The sequence below is a fragment of the Chaetura pelagica genome, unplaced genomic scaffold (assembly GCF_000747805.2).
Source record: "Chaetura pelagica isolate M959 unplaced genomic scaffold, ChaPel_1.0 scaffold3, whole genome shotgun sequence".
NCBI classification, from domain to species: Eukaryota; Metazoa; Chordata; class Aves; order Apodiformes; family Apodidae; genus Chaetura; species Chaetura pelagica.
Genome location: NW_009952974.1, coordinates 10,676,722 through 10,688,212, shown reverse-complemented (window position 1 = coordinate 10,688,212; position 11,491 = coordinate 10,676,722). Strand labels below are relative to the sequence as shown.

Genomic DNA, 11,491 nt, shown 5'->3' with positions numbered 1-11,491 from the left:
GTGTGCCATGCAGCATCACAACTCCTGCACAAAGTAAAGAGTGATTGCGCTACATACAGTTTGTAATACTGCAGGTAGGGTGAAAAAACAAGCATGTAATGTCACACAGCTGCCAAATACACAGAAAGGAGAATGATGAAGGGGCAGAGCAGAAAGCAGAATACTCTGCAGCAATGTAGAAGAAGTAGGTGCCTTCCCCCACTTCTTCACTATACATGCACATTTCCATGATGCTATGAAGTGATGACAAAATTTCACATTTTAACCCACTGAATTTAAACATTCAAAACAAATGCAGCTGCTCACGCAGGGAATGAAAATAAGTAAATGCTATTCTAAAGAGGCAGGTATATAACAGAATGTCTGCAGAGCCATGCAGATTGAAAAAACTAGGTCAAATATTTTGCTATCCAACCTCATTGCTGTTCTTCCCTTTAGCTTTCAGTAGTTACTGAAGAAATCAATTAATGAGAATGCAACAGACCTCTCATGCAGGTCTCAAATTACTTCTGCCTGGTACATATCAGAGAGGTCATCTTTGCAGCTACAGATGGAAAAGGGAAAAATTAAATTGTTACAGTCTTTCCAATTCACAAATTCTAATCCTAGCGTGTATGTACTCAATGCTTCTAGGATCCATTAGCAGCCAAACAATGATACACATTGAAAAATATAAAGGGAGGCAGAGGGACAAGAGGCAAACAAAGGTAGGCTTGAAAGAGACAAAAATATAGGAATTGCTGTGCTTCCAGCAAATCACTATAGATAGCATCTGCTGCTTTTAATGACATTTTGCTAGTGTATTTTCTACAGCTTCATGAGTGTACAGTTTTAAAAACCTCATAAATATCTCCATTTTGACATTAGATTTCCAAAGTGTAACTGTAATAGTTTTTACATCTTCTAATCACCTGTGTATGTTTTAAAGAATTATCTTTTAGGAAAAAGGACTTGCATACTGCAATTCCTAAATTCACTGTCACAAATGCATAGGTCTTGGTTTTTTTTTTTTTCATCTTCATAAAATGTAGGGACCAAGTCAGTCCAATTTCAGCTTACTCATTTTTATTAATTTCTCCCCTTCTTTTGCACAGACAGAAGGTACTCTCTTTCTTCATAAATTAAAAAAATACCCAAACAAAGAGATATGCAATTCTGTATCACTCAAATAATCAAACAAATCACTCTTAATTCCCATCACATGCCGTATGCTACCTGACAAGTCACTGCAAGGCAAAGAAAGCAGCTTCCTGACTTTTGGCAGTGATGGCCAACTTAACTGGTTTGACAAGCCACGTACCACAACCTTCCCACGGTTGAGTGCCACAGGATGTCATGCTGACAGGTGAAAGCTGAGGGGAATGCTGGCATGCCACACCGGCTGGATTCATGAACCAGTCTGGATTCCTAATGGCAAGAGCCTCTTCTAATGATGTGGTGACACTGGCCTGGGACACTGCTTGTGTTGCTGCCTCCCCTTCAAGGGGGACTGGGATACCTTGCTTACAACAGCTGAGGGATGCCAGGAGCAGGAAAGGAGTGGCAGGGGCTGGGAACAGCATGCAGCACCATCTCATTCATTTGCTTTGATGGAAATTAAAAGCCATTGTGGAATGGGGCACTTGCAGATCTGGCTGGCAAAATACACAACTGGTCTCGAGCCTCTTTAGCCCAAATTAATTTCCAAATTAATGAAAATAATTCCAATTTTTCTTTCCACACAAAGGCTCAGCAGAGTTTCATTACGCTACTAAAGCCTTTTTCCTCTCATGAGTAAACCCATGGCTATCACAGACTACCCAGAAAAGCCATTTGGAGAACAGTGTATAGCTGAGCAGCTGACAACACAGAATGCCTCCTAAACTCAAGAACGTTCATGGGAGGCCTTTGTCTTTGATGTTTCTTTACCTTTACCCTTCCTGCCTTTGGCTAAATTCCTTTGAAGCCAAGGCTATGCTACACATTACTCATCTAAATCAGCCCCATCTGGCCTTTTTTTCGGAGCTGGATCTTATCTGTAGCAGTCATTGCTGAACTTTCACTGTCTTGGATAATTTTTCAGCCTTAACTCAGCAAGCCATAAACAATAACTGCCTTAGTACCTTAGATAGACAGCTATGGAAAACCTGAGGAAAAGGTTTGGAGGTTTCTTTTTGGTTGGTTGGCTCTTTTTAGTTTCATTTGGTTTTTTTGACAGTGACACATTAAGCAGGGGGACCTGCATCTTAGACCTGAACCCAGGAGAACACTTGGAATCTGGACCATATGAGATGCAAAATGCAATTTAACAAGTTCTGCTTGATGTGTACTGAATCAGAAGGTAAGTAAAGGAATGGCAGTACTGGGATTACTGAGGTGGGTATGAGGGGCTGGACAAAGCAGAATAGGGAAAACAAATATTTGTGAGAAAATTGTCAAAAAATAGTCTTGAACCACCACACCTTTAAGTAGTAGCATCCAGCATACTCTGACTCACTCCAAACAAAGCAAATATCTAGTTTTGAAGTCTGTACCTTAATGCTTAATCCGTATTGAGCAGTGCTCAGGCATGATGGTCTAATACACATCTTTTGCTTCAATAAAAATTTGAAGCTTTGTTTTATATTAATCCTTTTAACTCAGGTCAGTTATTAGTACAAATGCCTGGATTTTCCTAAATGATACTTTGTTAATTTTTTTTTTATTATTATTTTTTAATACTGTCCCAGGATGAGAAACACTGTCCAAGATTCAAAAGGGTTTTTTTCCCCCCATCCTGTTCAATAGATAAACTGTATAATAATTGGATCAGCTTCATTTCTGGATGTATGATGTCTTGCTCCACAATTCAATCAGAAACTGGTCTTGTTCTTTAAAGACCATTAGCAGAAAAGCATTATAAACTATGTTTGCTTCCTATATGAAACAAAGTAGCTTTTTAAACTTTTAAACTACCAGCTGAAAGTACAATGTACTCAAAAATCTGCTGGAAATTACTTTTTTCCTGAATTTATTTAAAAAAACAACAACTACCCAAACCAATGTTTTATATAATTCAATAGAAGCTCTTATAAACAGTCAAACTGATTAAAGAAAGGTTCTCAATTATTTAAATTCCTTCTGTTAGACATGACTGATATTCTAAACAGAAACTTAACAGAAGATCTCTCATATGAAATAGGTGTTTCTCAACAGGGAAATAAGTTTGCGGATTTCTGTCCTAAACCTCAGTTATCAAGAAAACATAGTGAAACGCTTTCAGAGAACAGCTCTTGTTCTTTATTGGGTTCTTGCCATAACAAACATCTGCTAAGCCTATAAATTAACTGCTGAAAACATATTGTGCTTTTAGATGATCCAAGCAGTCATAGCTGCTCTGGGCTACTACAGAACATTACCATTTTTCTCTCATACTGGCACACAACCCCCCTTTACAGTGTAGCATAAAGCAACAGCAATTATTTGGCACTATTTCTAATGTAATAAAATAAACCTTTAGTACTAATCAAGTCCTCAGAGCAGCACACTGCAGGTTGCCCTAGATGACTGAAGCAGTAATTTTAGTACCATGATAGCCTAAGTATATGTACGAAAGGTGCCTCACATAGCTAATTGAAAATGTTCTCTATCTTGAAACAAGTAATTCTTCAATCAGTCATCTTGGTTTGTCAACGGTACTGTTTGGCACACAGCTGTAATGGGCTCTTTCCAGTTCAAAGAAAAGGCTAGAGCCCACTTCAAAGAACTCTTTGCATGTAACAGTATTTATCTTATTTTCCCACAATAGGTCCATCAGACTCAAATTTGAGCTATTTGCTCCATTTTCAAGATTTCCCATTCTTCCTGGCTATGTTGACATAGTATGGTATGCCACCTCATCTCATTCCCAGCTGCTTTTCCTCTGTTCTTGGAGCTCTCAGTTCAGTAATCAGAAATTGGCTCATTTTAATACTATTTGTAACTTCTACTGATGGAAACCAGCTACCCTAATAAAAGTTTTATACAAATCTCCTCTATTTCCTTTTGGTGTTCCTAGTCTCACTGACCATCCAGGGCTCTGGTGAATCTTACCACAACCTGCCAAAAGGTAACAGTACCTTCATTTTCCAGCTAACCTTGGAGGGTTATTATTGATTCAATTTAGAAGGAGGAGCAAGGGTGCTGTCTCTCCCAAATGGCCAATTCCTGGCCATTTCATCAGCAAAGATAAATAGGTATCGGTCACATTTCGGGTCACGTTAGCCAGCTGGCATCTCTTTTCTTTCTTGTTTGTAATCTGTGTTCATTACAGATGCTGCAAGAAGGTGAGAGTGGTGTCTGGGCATGCTACACCCTTCCATGTGGGAGAGGATTACAGTGATACAAACATTATGGCTTTTTATTGCCCACTTTAAAAAAGAAAAATTCTAATTCTTCTTAAGAATTTTCTGATTTGTTCCATGTACAATTTGAGGCAGACAAATCGCAAGTACATCCAGTCTCTTCTTTTCATAGGATACCAGTGCTCTCACATACCTTTGAACTTGGAAATGTAACTAACGGGAGTAGTTGCAAATGCAGATTGCTTCCAGTGAAAACAAACAAATGGGCAAGGTGAGTTACACCTCATCCCTTCCAGGTGCAGGCACATGCATCATGGTTAGGTTTTCCCCCTCCCTGTATCATTAGTCTTGTTCTCTTCTTCCACACTCAAGAAACACCTGTCTGCTCCTTTCAATTCTACTTCTCTGCCTCATTCCCACCTCTGGTCCTCAACCTCTCCATTAATATTTTTTAACTAGCATGAGGAGGAATTTTTTAACTAACAGGAGGAATTTGGGAAGTAACTAATTCCCTAAATTTTAAGTTCCAACTAAGAAACAAAAGATATCAAAGAGATTGTCACACCACAAGCCATGTGGTTGCTGCACTGTATCTCCACAAAAATTATTTGCATTACTCACACACATGAGGGGGTTGACTTGTCATGATCTGTCATTTGAGATGCAAATATTTATTGATGGCACAGAAGTATTTTAACTTTTGTTTTTATTACTCATTATTTTAACACTGTTAGCTGAGAGGCTTTGGAACACCAAAATCACTCAGCCTGTTCTGCAGTAGGGCCAAAAAAACTTACATTGTATCACTATTTCATTACACCATAAATAATCCAGCTGCAGGATCAAGACGCAAAACTAAAGCCATGAGCTGAGATCTGAAGTACACTGTACTATTGCCATAAATAAAGTAAACCAAGTCCTTCATTAAAATTATGACATTACAGGACAATAACTTTGTAAATGCTAATGTTTTATAGTCCATCCTAAATAACATTCAGGTGTCCAAAAGCTGGAGTAAAATACAGATTTTAATGCATTCCAAAATGTATTTATTTTTATTCAAATAAAAAGGGCATGTCCCTTTGGTATAGAGCACAGCCACACAAAGCAGCCCTCCTTGACTCATGGATCTTCATGCCAAGAGTTATACTGTGCTTCTATAGAAAAACATCAGCATTTCTTTCTGCTCATTTTTGAGCTTTACACAGCCCTAATACACACAGCCAGCTACACAGCCATCTTTACTCAACCCTTTCTCAACTGTTCATATGCAGCAAGTCCCCTTCACAGACCTACATCTCAAAATACCCTTTTGGAGCATGAAAATATATCATCATAATCAACACTATTATTATTTTTTTTCAATATAATTTTAGAGGTAAGGAATAAGGAAGGAAAAAAAACCACAAATGTGCATGACTCTTCTGGGCACACTGTAAATGGATGGGAAAGCAAGACAATACAATTAAAACCAAGATAGTTTGACAGTTTCTATCATCTTCCTGCCACAAAGAGTATTTCTTACAGTTTTTTTTTAATTAATATGCTACAAGATTTCCACGCAAGACAAAATTTAAGATGGTATGATAAGTAAGAATAGCTAACTCCAACTGCCACTATAGCTTATAGCTACAAGTGCCTTTTTTCAAGATTTGAGTTCTTCCGTAAGTTCTCCATGTTTTGTAGTTACCATAAAATCATAGAATGGTTTGGGTTGGGAAGGACCTTACTGATCACCTAGTTTCAATCCTTCTGCATGGGCAGCAACACCTCTCACTAGATCAGGTTGCTCCAAGGCCCACCCAAACTGGCCTTGAACACTTCCAGGGAGGCATCCACAGCTTCCCTGGGGAACCTGTTGCAATGTCTCACAACTCTCACAGTGAAAAATTTCTTCCTAATGTATAACCTCAATTCACTCTCTTCCAGGTTCTTGTTCCAGGTCCCTCCTCATCAAAACAGGAATGAGACTGATAAATGGCATTTCTTTAAAAGTGGACACTTCGTACAGTTGATGGCAACTGTCAGTTACTGGGACCTTAGCCTTATTTAAGAGATAGGGAGAAAAATACCCCAAAAAACTCAGGTGTGAAGATGAAGTTTTCCATGTTTCTTCTTCCCATCTTTCTTCTTCCCATCTATCCTCATACATCCTAGGCACAATTTGAAGTTTTGTAATTGATAACTGCTCTTCTGTGGGCAAAGCTGAGGAGGAACATTTCTCAAGCCTTAACTTAAAGAGACTTTGATTAAAGGGGAACTGTAAGAAAATACAGAGTGGATCCAGTGTGTTCCATTTTCCTCTTAATTATACAAGCCTCATTCAGAGGCCTCTTTATGTCATTCATTATAAATAAATACCTGCATTACTACCAGGCAAGACAGAAAGCACCCCACTGTGAAGCAGGCTGGGAGACTTGTTGGGACTCTCTTTGAGGTCATCACTATAAACTATTTAACATCCACATGTACACACACCCCACCCAGGTGTACTCTTTAAATCACAAAATCACCACATGTGGAACAAACAGCATCATCATTAAGGATAACACTTTTCCATTTGTAGGTATTCAAAGCTCTTAACAGATACTTATATTGTAGCCCTGGCAGTGACTACAAATAGAGAAAAATTAAATTCTAAAAAAATAATTATATCTGTCTATGTATCTCCATTATTTCTACCTACATGTTCAGATCAAATGGCTTCTGATTCTCAATTACTAAACCAGTAATCAGATGGCTACACATGACCATACATAATGACATAAAATTTCTGCTCTTTCACACATGCTATTTTGCTAGCTATTAGCTTTTATGCTAATTTAACACCAGAACTTAGGAGAAGCTATTTTCTAATTTGTATTGCCAGAAGATCGGGTTCAGGACTTTGTGAGTAAATAAATAAAGATTTATATTAATCCTCAACTGGTATAAATCACTCTGACCACCCTCAAACAATGATTTACACCACGAGCAGACCTTACCAGTCTGATAATCACGTAAGTCTGTGTGCCAAAGATCTCTTTATGCATGTAATACATTTTCACAAAATTAATGCACTATTTCAAGGCTTTTCAAGGCTATTCCAAGAAAAAAAGCTCATCTGATGTATGGACTCCAGGATGCTTCATAGGAACTGCAGGCATTGGGCAGATGGCATCCAAATCCCTGACCACAGTCATCTTATTTTTCTCATATAGGACTTAGGATCTACTGGCCCATATGCAGCAAGCAGGCCCAAAGCTTTAGGAGAGATTCACAGGAGCCCCAGGTGAAGTTCATACAAGTGTGAAAGAGAAAACCAGAAGCAAGTGGTAACAGCTAGATTACAAAGACTATTTATATATATATGAATATTAACTAACCTAGCTTTTTATTTGGAACCTCTACACACAACTGTATCAATGAGATCTGCCTTTGTATGCCACCAACAGCTCTGCAGAACAGCGAGCATGGATAGAGAGCTCTTACTCAAAGGTGTGTGGGGGAATCAACAATAGGGCAAATAAAAAGAAAAAATAAGATGGGAGCAGATGCAGGGCAATAAAACATATATGGCCCACACAGAAGAGGAGACAAAGCTCAGAAATATGCACAGCAAGAAATACTAGAATAAATCTTAATTGTAATTAAAGTGTGAGACACATAAGGGAAATTTATTTTGTGATGAGGACACAGCTGTAAGATGAAATGTGAGAGAGAGGTAAAGTGTCAGGAATCATACGCTTTGCCCCAAACCAATGCATTATTTTTAAATCATTAATAGGCAGCTTCTGGAACAATCAGAAACCTAAATTCTAGCTGGCACTCATAGGGCCCTGGTGTTTCAAAGATGTCATCTTTTGAGTTATAAACAAAAGCACAGTAATAAAATACAAACAAACCCACAAAAAAACCCCATACCACCACTAAATTGTGGTTAGTATTTCAAGCTCCAAACGACTCTAGTGTTATGCCTGAGTTACCTCAACCAGGAAAAAAGGTACAACACAAGTAATGCTGTGGTAATTAACACAAAATGCTATTTTCTCTTCAAACTCTGAAGTCAGCTCTCAGTGGAAAAGTGAGCAAGATGAAGCAGTGTCCTTCCATTTCTGATAGTGCACTTTTCATCTTGACATCTGAAGGTAAATGCCAGGGTAGAGGTTTGAGCTCTTGGCATGACTCCTAGCAAACCACCTGTCTATTTTCAAGAACATTAACCCATTCAGAGATATTTTAAAAAAAACCAAACACACACAAAAAAAACCCACAACCAAACTTTCTGTGCACCATGCATACAGATACAAACGGAATAACTCTTAAATTAAGAGATGGTCAAGAATACATGCTTCTGGAGGCTGACAATGCTACAGAGATTTCATTTTTATCTCTCCATCGTTGTCTTGTAACTTAATCCATTTATCAGAGCTGGCTGAAAGTCAAGACGTCTGTTCCTGATGAAATTCTGACATTTCAAAATTTACATTTAATTCCAAACTGGACAAAACCCAAGTATTTTTCACATTTCCTATAGATACTTGAGATACTGAGAATTCCACCTTAGCATATACAGGAGTTCCTCTAGTTAGGATATACACTGTATTTCTTCTGTCAAATATCAAACTGTTTCATTATCATACCTGTCATAGGTAGAGGAGGCCCACATCTATTTATTGATTTACATCCCATCTGCTCATATGCCAGACTACAATAAAATCAAAAGACCCATTCTCCGGCAAATGGAAAATCTAGATGTCAATTCAATCAAGTGGTGTGTTCTCTCCTAATTAAGTTTATCCTGCAGGCTTACAGAGAACTTCAACCTAATCCTCACCTGTCCAGGTTACCAATACAGTTTACATAATTCATTGACATGAAGGATCCCAGAAGCCTCTCTGGAACCCTGCACTGTGAAAACATGTCATTTAGCAAGGATTATGATTTTGCAGAATCACTGAGGTTAGAAGAGATCTCTAGAGATCACCAGATCCAGTCTCCTACTCACAGCACAGTCAACTAGAACAGGACTGTACCCAGCAGCTTTTTTGAGTATCTCCTCAGATGGAGACTCCACAGTCTCTCTGGGTAACCTGTCCCAGTGTTTCACCACCATCCCAGGAAAAGGTTTGTTCTCATGTTTAAACAGAATTTCCTGCATATCAATTGCTTGTTGCCTCTTGTCTTTTCTCTGGATGCTGCTAAGAAGAGTTTGGCTCTGCCTTCTTTACTCTCCCTCTCAGGTATTTATATGCACCAGTAAGATCCCCCTGAGCCTTCCCTTCTCCAGACTGAACAGTCCTGGCTCTCTTGGCCTCTCCTCTTATGTCAGATGCTCCAAACTCTTAGTCATCTTAACAGCCCTTCACTGCCCTCACTCCCGTATGTTCATGTCTTCTACAGAGGAGACCAAAACTGGACTCAGCACTCCAGACTTGGCCTCACCATTGCTGAGTACAGAAGAATAATCCCTACCCTCAATCTGCTGGCGATTCTTTCCCCAGTGCTGCTTGTGCATTTCTGGCTCATGTTCAATTTCTTGTTCACCAGCACTCCCAGGACACCATTTTCAAGTCAATTTGTCATAATCACGTCAATGCAATCACTGCAAAGTTAATTTAGCACAATGGGTGTTGTAATCCTGGGGAGCATTTGGCTCTGGACCTGTTCATATATTCAGGCTTCTCTCAGATCAGTTCTCTCCCTTCTCTCCTACTAGGTGTGTGGGACAAGTTGACAGATAATGATCAACCACCCAATTACCACCCAATTATTGCTTCAATGCATAAACCCCACATTCTTCTTTGTGGTCTAACCACTTGCTTTTCTTTTTCTCAACAGCTTCTTTCTAACAGGATACCCGTAAGAGGAATAAATTAACCCAACTGGACCTAATGGTCTTGTCCAGCAACATGCTTTGGACAACCACAAGTAGTAAGCAGCAGAAGCTCAAGAAAATGTAAAGGACAACTGCAGAAAAGTTTGTCAACTTGCACATTTCTACTCATAGCCTAAAACTTTGTTTTCAACAAAACAAAACAGGTCTCACCAGTTGCAAAGGGGATTCTGGTCTTGAAAACTGACTAGTATCATCTGCTACAGCAGTGCCAGGAAAGCCACAGCCCTGACAATCAGCTAATGAGAGGCTGGAGCCCTCCAGCTCCCCAAGTCAGCAAGTCTCCTCCTGGTTGAGAAGTATGTCAGAGGAGCTCACCACCACCAGTTCAACCACTGCCCCCAAAATTTCTAGGCTCACTTTCATTTAATGAAGATTAAATTTGGTCTGTTTTGTCACACTGTGCCTGCAGGTTTAGACTGGCATTCCATGTGTATACTGCCCACCCACAAAGTTTCGCCTGTTGCCATATCAAGGCATTTCTATACTTCTTAAGGAATATATCCTTGTTTGGACTGTCCCCTTCACAACAGCATGTTTGTCTCCAGTTATGTGGACCACTGTAGCACGTTTATCTCCAGTTATGTGGACCACTGCATTTCTCTCAGCAACAGATACATCACACAGTCACAAAAGACACAAGCAAAAAGAACAATGCATATTACAATGTGTCACGATCCGTGACCTATCATATCTCCTTATTGGAGTGTATTAACTTATCAGGATTTGCTGAGAGATCCACACGTGGGTATCGCCTCACACAGAGGATACAGGAACTTATGTCCCGACTTTTTTGAGTGAATAACTCGCTCAGTGCTTACTAAATTTCTAACAACAGCAAGGTTTATTGTGGGGAAAACAAAGCAATTTGGGGCAGGAGGTTCAAAAGGAGTGGTTATAACACATTAAACATATATGGGTACACCTTAGTTACACATCTTATTCAAGTGCTGGAAGGAGAGGGGAGGGGTATGCCCGAATGGCTGGATTATATTTTCCCCTATAAGCTGGGGCAGCCGGAATTGTCTCACCACGGCAGTGCAGGTAGGATGAGCTGGGTAGCAAAGAAGCTGCGGGCACTCCAAGCGCAGGTCGCCCCCCCCTCCAGAGAGAAGCGGCTCCGGGACTTTGGGACTGGGGCTTTGGCAGCTGCAGCTGCGGCGAATGGCTCCGGGACTCCGGGACTGCAGCTTTAGCAGCGGCGGCTGCGGAGAGCGGGCAGGTAGTGAGCGGGAGGCAGTGAGCGGGCAGGCTCTGCAGCGGGCGGCTCCCAGCAGGAACGGCAGGCAGCAGGGCAGCTCCCAGCAGCGGGGAC

General features: G+C 40.0%; 1 protein-coding gene across 1 annotated transcript in view; it reads right to left on the bottom strand.

The window, feature by feature from the left end:
* Positions 1-11,491, bottom strand: part of CERS6 (ceramide synthase 6) — a 102,833-nt gene that overhangs the window by 84,089 nt on the left and 7,253 nt on the right. The gene's annotated exons all lie outside the window — the stretch shown is intronic.